Raw genomic sequence first — 12,823 nt, 5'->3', positions numbered from 1 at the left:
GATCTTTTGGGTTACAATATTTTCCAGACTCAGCTAAGATGACCCTGTCCGATCTCTCACGTCACTTCCTAGTCACTAGATGTCCGTAGATTTCTTATATTCATTTTACTCGGACAAAGCCTGTTCATGTTCCAAAATACAAGTTTCAAGTACCTAGTAGCTAGCATCGCCTCAACTCTTGAGTACTCGGGCACGAGAATCCAAAGTAGGATAATTCACAACTCGAGCCGGCCGGTCCCAAGAGTAAATCACCACATTCGAGATTCCTACCCAACATACATATCAAATTTCCTCCAATTATCAAGATAAAGGTTTTACAACCTATAACATTCATGATTCACAACTTACATTTCTAGAAGGGCACTTAAGTCTTTACTCAATCACATAGTAAGGACCATAACACCACTTGGCCCTATCTTGCTCCTTTGTAGAGACCACGTGAAGTGACTCTAAATTACATCGCTACAAGCAATCATTTAACTTTCAAGCCAGTCCCACAGTTTGGCATCCTAAACTTCAAGCCTAGGATACACTACAGGAATCTGAAGCCTAAGCTCTGATACCACCTGTGACGACCCCACCTCCCCCTAAGGCGTACCAAAGGGTTCGGCGGATCGCCTGCCCAGCTCTCGCCAGGACTCACTCACTATGGAACTCGAATCATGTATATACATCCATAGACAATAGATGTTCAAGTAAAAGATAAGAAACTTCTACACACCAGAAGTCTTCAAAGTTTTTACCATTCAAGTACAACCAGCCCGTGCCAAGCACTAGGGCGAGAACCATTACAAGGCCAAAGAACTAGATCAACTAGACTATACAGAACGCTCGTCCTTGCTCGCCTTCCCCTGCTAAGGAAAACAATTGACGTGGTATGAGCTAAAAAGCCCAGTGAGGTTCTATATATATAAACAAGTAATTAAACAAGGAACAGTAGTCATGTAATAACAATTAATCCAGAAAACATGTCCAATATAAAGCAATGATAATGCATTCATTAAAAGGATACGGGCTCACAAGGAGCTATTTGTTCGTTCGTTCGTTCCCTTGACATTTCCCCTTATTCCTCCAATTATTTGAAAATTTCCTTTTTGAGAAGTAAAACCCTCGTGCCTACGTTCGTTCATTCATCCCTTTCCGGACGTTGGCCGGACTCCACCCATCCGGACGTAACCGGACTCCAAGGTAATACTCGAGTATACCAAATTCACCCAGGTCACCATATCGCCCGACCGAGTCCGCTTCTGGCTCGAGTCGATCGGTAACAAGAGCAAGGGCCCAGTTCAGCCAAAAGGCTTACATTCATGCGCAACTAGTATTTCAACATTTAATCATCGAAAATTTCATATTTATTTAGGTCGAGTGCGATAAAGTACACACTCACCTAGCAAAAGTTCATTTTAAAAATCATAGAAAACAAGTAACATTTAATCAAATAGTCACAAATAATCACATAGATCCAACAATCCACATAGTCATAGAAACAAAACGTATATAGAACACTCACCTATTTACGCACAATAACGTGCAAAATATCCTTCCGGATATTATCTTTAGTCACCGAGAAAACCTAAGATTAAATGAAAAGAATATTACCACTCATTTATCACAAACAATTAGGTGCAATCAAAGAAGCTCGACAAATGATGAGTAGAACGTATAAAAAGACTTTAAAGTGGAATGAGGACATTTGGACCCGTGGACAAAAATAACTAGAATTTCATAGACCACACCTAAAACCAAACTCAAAAGGGTTATAAAATTTTCTAATGGAAACACTTGAACTAAAGACAAGTCAAAATCCAACTAGATAGACTAAGAAATACCGTTTTCAAAATCATTTATATGGTTGAAACTTATCTCATATTCAAGTAGATATTATAGACTAATTGTCTTAATGAAATTCATGAAAAGAGAGGGCAAAATACTCAAGAAAATCCGAAACTACTCCTCTTTATTTGGTAAGAGTCAGTAAACATTTGGAGTTTTCAATTGAAGAGGGATCATGTTTTTAAGATGGAAAAACGGTCATAGTATTATTACAAGTTCAAATAGAACTTAGCTTTCGGGCGAAAATTTGGGCAGCGTGCCCTTTGTGTTTACCTAATTTTCCAGCCATTTAGGCTTCATTATTTTCCTCAGCCACAACCCAAAGTCACACATATCATAATTCAAGTCAAAATCCGTTCCATAGGCTTATCGTATCATAAGGATAAGAATCACAATAATAACAAGTGCAGAAATACAATCTAGCACAAGACAGATTTGACGTGTGGATACGGAAATAACATATCCGAGGCTACGCTTATCGGATTGAGGCGTAACTTATGCCGTTTCGAAGCTAAGACACAGGGCTACAATGTTCATGAAGGTCACTTAGTCCGGTTTCCAATGCAACTTAGTCAAATCCTCAATTTACAGAACTAAAATCTAACTCGTCGGCTGTCCAACCGCATTGTACTTTAATGGTCATATCTCAGGTTACAAAAGTCCGATTCAGGTGTTCTTAGATGCGTTTGAAATCTAAGTCATAATACTACAACTTTCATGTTTTGGTAAAAAGCTAAGTCAGTACGGATCCTAGTGGAAAAACGTGATAAATTGGATAAACGGACCAAACGGACTGCTGGGGAACAACTTAAAACAGTAAGGGTATTCTGGACTTTTCATGACCTACGTTGCTCCGATTGAGCTGAAATTTTATAGGCACCTATAAAATACAATTCTCTACAACTTTCATGTTTTATGCCAAGCCCAATTCGGCCTCTAACAGGGTGCAACAAAAACGGGCAGAATAGGATGAAAATTTTCAGAAATCTGAAATCTTTTGGTTTCAATGATAGTTTTCAAAATTTCTTGCTACACTTGCTACCAAAACCAACCTTATATACAACATATACTAACTATACAACAAGTTTAGGCAGAAATTAATCAAACTCTAACTTACATATTTCATCCAAAAATCACCACAACAACTTGCATCACTTGTAATCAAACCCAAAACATGGACTATTTAACATCTTAAACAAGAATAAAAGGATCAAAGCCATAGATCAGATTTTATACCTCAAAAAGAAGGCTTGCAAGAGTGATCCTTCACCCCCTTTGAAATTTCTTAGTTCCTCAAGCTTCCCCACTCACACTTAGCACTTTAATCGGTTTAGAATTGGATTTGTTACTTGGGTTGTAGCAAATCAAGAAGGAAATTTGTTGCTCTTGCTCTCCCTTTCTCTCTCTCTTTGATCAGCTATGAAGAAGAAGAAATGAGAAAGATTAAGCTTAGTTTGTCTTATAAGAAGGTTGGAAAGATAAGAATTAATTCTGGCCACAAGTTTGGCCAACACTTGGCTTAACTTCAACCACAAAAATTTTCTCTTTCTTTCCTTGCATTTGAGCCACAAATTTCGGTCAAGCTGTCATCATGAGAGAGGAGATATTTTGCTCCATTAGTAATAAGCTTGTATGGCAAGAAAGTGGTGGTCAAGTGGTGCGTTCAACCGGTAGTGCGCGGGACCCGCCGGTTCGCGCCGTTTTTCTTAAAAACACACGTACTAGGGTTTTTACTTCCTATTCACTAACCTTATCTCATTGCTCCTAATCACATATTATTTCTCACTTAAAAGTCACTTTTAATCATCAAATTTGATCCTTACTCGGTACCGGATAATTATACTGCTGTTACACGAAAAATCCGATTGCACCTTGAATTGAAAACGAATAGGGAAACCCTAATTTCCTATGGTCATTGGCACTTTTCTAGGGTGATTGAACCATGGATAACATGAAATAATAATTACCAAATAATTTTCAAATAAAAGGGAATTTTTTTTGAGAAATATGTAAGGAATTTGCGAGTCCTCACACTCTCTCCCCCTTAAAAGAATTTCGACCTCGAAATTCCAACTTGCACTAATCAGATCAAAAATAGTTCTCAAAAGTTGATCACGTACTAAGAATCATTTCAATCTCACCACAAGGATCTTTTGGGTTACAATATTTTCCAGACTCAGTTAAGATGACCCTGTCCGATCTCTCACGTCACTTCCTAGTCACTAGATGTCCGTAGATTTCTTATATTCATTTTACTCGGACAAAGCCTGTTCATGTTCCAAAATACAAGTTTCAAGTACCTAGTAGCTAGCATCGCCTCAACTCTTGAGTACTCGGGCACGAGAATCCAAAGTAGGATAATTCACAACTCGAGCCGGCCGGTCCCAAGAGTAAATCACCACATTCGAGATTCCTACCCAACATACATATCAAATTTCCTCCAATTATCAAGATAAAGGTTTTACAACCTATAACATTCATGATTCACAACTTACATTTCTAGAAGGGCACTTAAGTCTTTACTCAATCACATAGTAAGGACCATAACACCACTTGGCCCTATCTTGCTCCTTTGTAGAGACCACGTGAAGTGACTCTAAATTACATCGCTACAAGCAATCATTTAACTTTCAAGCCAGTCCCACAGTTTGGCATCCTAAACTTCAAGCTTAGGATACACTACAGGAATCTGAAGCCTAAGCTCTGATACCACCTGTGACGACCCCACCTCCCCCTAAGGCGTACCAAAGGGTTCGGCGGATCGCCTGCCCAGCTCTCGCCAGGACTCACTCACTATGGAACTCGAATCATGTATATACATCCATAGACAATAGATGTTCAAGTAAAAGATAAGAAACTTCTACACACCAGAAGTCTTCAAAGTTTTTACCATTCAAGTACAACCAGCCCGTGCCAAGCACTAGGGCGAGAACCATTACAAGGCCAAAGAACTAGATCAACTAGACTATACAGAACGCTCGTCCTTGCTCGCCTTCCCCTGCTAAGGAAAACAATTGACGTGGTATGAGCTAAAAAGCCCAGTGAGGTTCTATATATATAAACAAGTAATTAAACAAGGAACAGTAGTCATGTAATAACAATTAATCCAGAAAACATGTCCAATATAAAGCAATGATAATGCATTCATTAAAAGGATACGGGCTCACAAGGAGCTATTTGTTCGTTCGTTCGTTCCCTTGACATTTCCCCTTATTCCTCCAATTATTTGAAAATTTCCTTTTTGAGAAGTAAAACCCTCGTGCCTACGTTCGTTCATTCATCCCTTTCCGGACGTTGGCCGGACTCCACCCATCCGGACGTTGGCCGGACTCCACCCATCCGGACGTAACCGGACTACAAGGTAATACTCGAGTATACCAAATTCACCCAGGTCACCATATCGCCCGACCGAGTCCGCTTCTGGCTCGAGTCGATCGGTAACAAGAGCAAGGGCCCAGTTCAGCCAAAAGGCTTACATTCATGCGCAACTAGTATTTCAACATTTAATCATCGAAAATTTCATATTTATTTAGGTCGAGTGCGATAAAGTACACACTCACCTAGCAAAAGTTCATTTTAAAAATCATAGAAAACAAGTAACATTTAATCAAATAGTCACAAATAATCACATAGATCCAACAATCCACATAGTCATAGAAACAAAACGTATATAGAACACTCACCTATTTACGCACAATAACGTGCAAAATATCCTTCCGGATATTATCTTTAGTCACCGAGAAAACCTAAGATTAAATGAAAAGAATATTACCACTCATTTATCACAAACAATTAGGTGCAATCAAAGAAGCTCGACAAATGATGAGTAGAACGTATAAAAAGACTTTAAAGTGGAATGAGGACATTTGGACCCGTGGACAAAAATAACTAGAATTTCATAGACCACACCTAAAACCAAACTCAAAAGGGTTATAAAATTTTCTAATGGAAACACTTGAACTAAAGACAAGTCAAAATCCAACTAGATAGACTAAGAAATACCGTTTTCAAAATCATTTATATGGTTGAAACTTATCTCATATTCAAGTAGATATTATAGACTAATTGTCTTAATGAAATTCATGAAAAGAGAGGGCAAAATACTCAAGAAAATCCGAAACTACTCCTCTTTATTTGGTAAGAGTCAGTAAACATTTGGAGTTTTCAATTGAAGAGGGATCATGTTTTTAAGATGGAAAAACGGTCATAGTATTATTACAAGTTCAAATAGAACTTAGCTTTCGGGCGAAAATTTGGGCAGCATGCCCTTTGTGTTTACCTAATTTTCCAGCCATTTAGGCTTCATTATTTTCCTCAGCCACAACCCAAAGTCACACATATCATAATTCAAGTCAAAAGCCGTTCCATAGGCTCATCGTATCATAAGGATAAGAATCACAATAATAACAAGTGCAGAAATACAATCTAGCACAAGACAGATTTGACGTGTGGATACGGAAATAACATATCCGAGGCTACGCTTATTGGATTGAGGCGTAACTTATGCCGTTTCGAAGCTAAGACACAGGGCTACAATGTTCATGAAGGTCACTTAGTCCGGTTTCCAATGCAACTTAGTCAAATCCTCAATTTACAGAACTAAAATCTAACTCGTCGGCTGTCCAACCGCATTGTACTTTAATGGTCATATCTCAGGTTACAAAAGTCCGATTCAGGTGTTCTTAGATGCGTTTGAAATCTAAGTCATAATACTACAACTTTCATGTTTTGGTAAAAAGCTAAGTCAGTACGGATCCTAGTGGAAAAACGTGATAAACTGGATAAACGGACCAAACGGACTGCTGGGGAACAACTTAAAACAGTAAGGGTATTCTGGACTTTTCATGACCTACGTTGCTCCGATTGAGCTGAAATTTTATAGGCACCTATAAAATACAATTCTCTACAACTTTCATGTTTTATGCCAAGCCCAATTCGGCCTCTAACAGGGTGCAACAAAAACGGGCAGAATAGGATGAAAATTTCCAGAAATCTGAAATCTTTTGGTTTCAATGATAGTTTTCAAAATTTCTTGCTACACTTGCTACCAAAACCCCCTATATAACCTTATATACAACATATACTAACTATACAACAAGTTTAGGCAGAAATTAATCAAACTCTAACTTACATATTTCATCCAAAAATCACCACAACAACTTGCATCACTTGTAATCAAACCCAAAACATGGACTATTTAACATCTTAAACAAGAATAAAAGGATCAAAGCCATAGATCAGATTTTATACCTCAAAAAGAAGGCTTGCAAGAGTGATCCTTCACCCCCTTTGAAATTTCTTAGTTCCTCAAGCTTCCCCACTCACACTTAGCACTTTAATCGGTTTAGAATTGGATTTGTTACTTGGGTTGTAGCAAATCAAGAAGGAAATTTGTTGCTCTTGCTCTCCCTTTCTCTCTCTATTTGATCAGCTATGAAGAAGAAGAAATGAGAAAGATTAAGCTTAGTTTGTCTTATAAGAAGGTTGGAAAGATAAGAATTAATTCTAGCCACAAGTTTGGCCAACACTTGGCTTAACTTCAACCACAAAAATTTTCTCTTTCTTTCCTTGCATTTGAGCCACAAATTTCGGTCAAGCTGTCATCATGAGAGAGGAGATATTTTGCTCCATTAGTAATAAGCTTGTATGGCAAGAAAGTGGTGGTCAAGTGGTGCGTTCAACCGGTAGTGCGCGGGACCCGCCGGTTCGCGCCGTTTTTCTTAAAAACACACGTACTAGGGTTTTTACTTCCTATTCACTAACCTTATCTCATTGCTCCTAATCACATATTATTTCTCACTTAAAAGTCACTTTTAATCATCAAATTTGATCCTTACTCGGTACCGGATAATTATACTGCTGTTACACGAAAAATCCGATTGCACCTTGAATTGAAAACGAATAGGGAAACCCTAATTTCCTATGGTCATTGGCACTTTTCTAGGGTGATTGAACCATGGATAACATGAAATAATAATTACCAAATAATTTTCAAATAAAAGGGAATTTTTTTTGAAAAATATGTAAGGAATTTGCGAGTCCTCACAGCTTGTATGTACTTCTATACTTTTGTGGCACTTAATTGCCTATGTGCAATATTGGACATATTGGTCTTGTTTTGTAACTTCTAACCGTGCTATAACTTTTGATACATGTAATGAATCATGACCTGATTTTAAATGTGTTTACAACTTGTATACGCAATGTGCTCTTTATGCGTAGTTATGCCTTTTCCTGTGCTTATAGACTTTTCTTAAGTAGGGTAGCAGGAACGAGAAAAGGGGACCGTGACCGAGGGCTTAGACAACCCTGTACTTGTAAGACAAATTGATAGACAGTTTCATATAATTTAATAGGTCCCTAGTACCGAATATGAATCGAACATAAACCCGAAGATCCGATCTACTAGTGTATAATGGATTAACCTAGCTAGAAACTTGGTGAGCTTTTCTAGTGCGCAACATATGTTATGATTGGTTCTGTGCCAGTATTTCAATCTTAGGAAGTTTGAACTCCGAAAGTATTGCAGTGGGTTGGTAAGAGAACTCGAACTGCCTGAAACCGATTAGACTGAGCTTACTTGAGACTTGAACCTGTTTAGGCTAGTGTGCTCTTGCGTATCCTCAATGGACCTAATTTGACTGAATCTATGGAATGTGGACTTGAATTTTGTGACTGTTTAAGAATGTGAATTGCTGGACAGAGGTTAGGCCAGTGTGTTCTTACTCGTACTCATGACCCTTGAATTTGAACTTGAACTTGCACTTGAACTTGAACTTATACTTTTGTTCATACTCATACACCATGAACCTGAAGTATTTGGCTTTTCTTATTAATACCCCTAGCGATAAGGTGAATCTGGAGGACACACCGATAGTGAAAGAATTTTCTGATGTTTTTCCTGAAGAATTGGAGTCTCTACCCCCGGAACGGGAAATAGCTTTTAAAATTGATTTAGCTCCGGGAACAGCACCTATATCAAGGACACCATACAGGATGGCTCCGGCTGAGTTGAAGGAGTTGAAGTTACAATTACAGGATTTGTTGGAACGGGGTTTTATACGAGAGAGTGATTCCCCGTGGGGAGCTCCAGTTTTGTTTGTAAAGAAGAAAGATGGGAGTTTGAGGTTATGTATAGATTATCGAGGCTTAAATGATGTTACGGTTAAGAATAAATACCCACTACCCCACATTGATGAACTGTTTGACCAACTGCAAGGGGCGGTAGTGTTTTCAAAGTTGGATCTAAGGCAAGGTTACTATCAATTGAGGATTTTGGAAAAGGACATACCTAAGACTGCTTTTAACTCGAGGTATGGGCACTTCGAGTTTGCAGTAATGCCTTTTGGGTTAACCAATGCACCTGTCGCTTTCATGGATTTAATGCATAGGATTTTTAAGCCTTACTTGAATCAATTTGGGGTGATCTTCATTGATGACATTTTGGTGTATTCTAAGAATGTGAAAGATCATGAGAAACATTTGAGAATTGTTTTACAAATCTTGAGGGAACATCAATTATATGCTGAGTTTAGCAAGTGTGAATTTTGGCTAAAGGAGGTGACTTTCTTAGGACACATAATTTCTAAGGATGGGATTAAAGTGGATCCAGCTAAAGTGGAAGCTGTTTCGAAATGGAAACGACCGGAAAACCCAACGGAAGTTCGGAGTTTTTTTTAGGATTAGCAGGGTATTACCGGAGATTCATTCAGGATTTTTCGAAAATCGCTGGACCTATGACTGAGTTGACCAAGAAAAATGGAAAGTTTATTTGGAGTTCTAAGTGTGAAGGAAGTTTTCAGGAGTTGAAAAGACGGTTGACTAGAGCGCCTGTTCTAACTCTACCAAATGGACATGATAGTTTTGTGGTTTACACAGATGCATCTAAGGAAGGTTTGGGATGTGTTTTGATGCAAAATGATAAAGTGATAGCTTATGCCTCTAGAAAATTGAAGCCGCATGAAGGAAACTATCCAACCCATGATTTGGAGTTAGCGGCTGTGGTCTTTGCTTTGAAGAAATGGAGACACTATTTATACAGAGTGACCTTTGAGGTTTTTACAGATCACAAAAGCCTTAAGTACTTATTTTCTCAGAAGGAACTGAATTTGAGGCAACGTAGATGGATGGAATTTCTGGAAGATTATGACTGCATTATTAAGTACCATCCTGGGAAGGCCAATGTAGTGGCCAATGCTTTGAGCCGTCAGGTACAAATGGCTGGATTGATGGTTAAGGAATTTCGATTGTTGGAGGAAGTTAGCTATTGGAATCCTCGATTAGAACCAAGGAAAGTGATTTTGGGAAATATTGTGATAACCTCCACTTTATTGGGACGTATTAAGGAATCTCAGGAAAAGGACCCTGAAATGCAAAAGTTGGTGGAGAAAGTCAAGATGGAAGACCAGACCGATTTCACTTTGGGATCAGATGGAATATTAAGATTTCGAAATCGGGTGGTTATGCCAAAGGATGAAGGGCTTAGAAAAGAAATTTTGGAAGAGGCACACCGATCAAAGTTTACAGTACATCCAGGAGGGAATAAAATGTGCCAAGACTTGAAGAGTCTATATTGGTGGAAAAATATGAAGAAGGAAATTGCCCAATTTGTTCAGACATGCTTGGTTTGTCAACAGGTTAAAGCCGAACATCAGAAACCATCTGGGCTTTTGCAACCTCTAGAAATACCTGAGTGAAAATGGGAAAATATTACCATGGATTTTGTATCAGGCTTACCAAGGACACAGAGAGGCCATGATGTCATTTAGGTGATAGTAGATAGATTGACTAAATCGGCTCATTTTCTGCCGATTAATATGAAATATCCATTGGAGAAGTTGGCCAGAATGTACTTGGATGAGATCATCAGACTGCATGGTATACCTGTGAGTATTGTGTCGGATAGGAATCCAAGATTTGTTTCGAGGTTTTGGCAAAAGATGCAAGAAGTGTTGGGGACTAAGTTGAACTTTAGTACCACCTATCATCCCCAGACTGATGGACAATCTGAAAGAACAATTCAAACTCTTGAGGACATGTTGAGGACTTGTGTACTGGACTTTGGAGAGAATTGGAGTAAGTTCTTGACTTTAGTGGAATTTGCCTATAACAATAGTTTCCACTCTTCTATTCAAATGGCTCCGTATGAGGCACTTTATGGTCGGAAGTGTAGATCCCCAATTTGTTGGGATGAAGTAGGCGAACGGAAAATCTTAGACACGACTACTGTATCTTGGATCGAGGAGGCTAATGAAAAGGTGAAATTGGTACGGCAAAGAATTCAAACCGCTCAGAGTAGACAAAAGAGTTATGCCGACAATCGGAGGAAGGATTTGGAGTTCACTGTTGGAGATATGGTATTTCTCAAGATTACGCCTTTAAAAGCAAGTTTGATGTCCGGAAAAGGGAAGAAACTACAACCAAGGTTTGTAGGGCCTTATAAGACTATTCAGCGAGTTGGGAATGTAGCCTATAAGCTGGAATTACCACCGAGCTTATCTCGTATTCATAATGTGTTTCATGTGTCCATGCTTAAGAAGTATCATCCAGACCCCTCTCATGTTTTACAACCGGAGAATATTGAGATCGATGAAACCCTAACCTATGAGGAGAGACCGGTAAAACTTCTGGATCGAAAGGTGAAGGAATTGAGGAACAAGCAGATACCACTAGTGAAAGTTTTATGGAAGAACCATGGAGTAGAGGAAGCAACATGGGAAGTTGAAGAGACAATCAGAGAGAAGTATCCAGACTTGTTCACCGACCAATGTAAATTTCGAGAACGAAATTTCCTTAAGGGGGAGAGGATGTGAGAACTCGCAAAAACTATTATTTTATGCCTAATTTATGGCTTAATAAATTATTTAATTGGATTTCATTTTCAAGGAATATTTTCTAGTCCTGTTAGACCTATATAAGTGGTAGTATATCTTCGTTATATTTTTTAAAATGATTCGTTTCAAAAATTAATTTCCTAGAGCACGTTTAGTAAAAATAGCGAATAGCGTTTGGAGATTTTATCCGCGTAGTAGCACAATAAGCTTGGAATATTGGAGACTTGTACTATGGTCCTAAAATAGGTAATTTTATGAATAAATATTCAAGTGATAGTTAGTAGTGCAATCGTTATAAGAATTTTTCGAAAGTTTCGCGTTATAGCGGTAAAACTGACGGTACGCGTTTTCACACGCGCGAATTTATTTGGGAGACTTTAGACCCTTATTTCGGGACAATTAAGAGTGAATAATATTTACATGAATATATATGCATTGGAGGTTTAGTGCACTAGTGAACCAAACGCGCGAAAAATCGAGCCGTAATCGCACCAAACGGCCCCTAATGAGAGTTGACTTTTGGGTGATTTTGCACCACACATTGCACCTTCTCTTGGAAGCTAACTTAGATCAAACACACTCTCTCTTCTCTCTCCTCATGGCCGGCCAAAACACTCCCTCTCTCTAACTCCTTGTTCTAAAATTTCTGCACACTAATCTCACCCAAAACCACCCCAAATCACCTCCAAATCACACCAAACTTGGAGACCACTTAGCAAACCTCTTGGAGTTTATATCTAGCTAAGGAGGAGGGGAGCTTTCACGGTTTCTTGGAGCTTCAAGAGGGCCGAAAATTCTGACCTTGCAAACCAAAGGAGTAGGTAATGATCAACCCTTGGATTCTTATCTTTTGGAGATTATATGACAAGATTAAGCTCATGCATGCACTTGTTACTTGATTATGGTGTAAAAAAATGTGATTGTGGGCTCTTGGAATTCCCACACTTGGGTTGTTGTTGCTGATTTGATGATTGATGGTGATTATATTGTTGGTTTAGTGGTTATAATGATGCATTAGTGGTGGGTAATTAGTAGGAACTTCTTTGGGTGTAAGAAGCTAAACTTTCCGATTTTGCCCCTGCCATGTTCGGCCATTTCCAGGCCAATTTTTAATGGTTTAATGGCTTGAATTGGATGTTTGTAGGATGTATTAGATG

This window comes from Coffea arabica, chromosome 6c (genome assembly GCF_036785885.1).
Source record: "Coffea arabica cultivar ET-39 chromosome 6c, Coffea Arabica ET-39 HiFi, whole genome shotgun sequence".
Taxonomy (NCBI): Eukaryota; Viridiplantae; Streptophyta; class Magnoliopsida; order Gentianales; family Rubiaceae; genus Coffea; species Coffea arabica.
Note: the sequence above shows the minus strand (reverse complement) of the source record.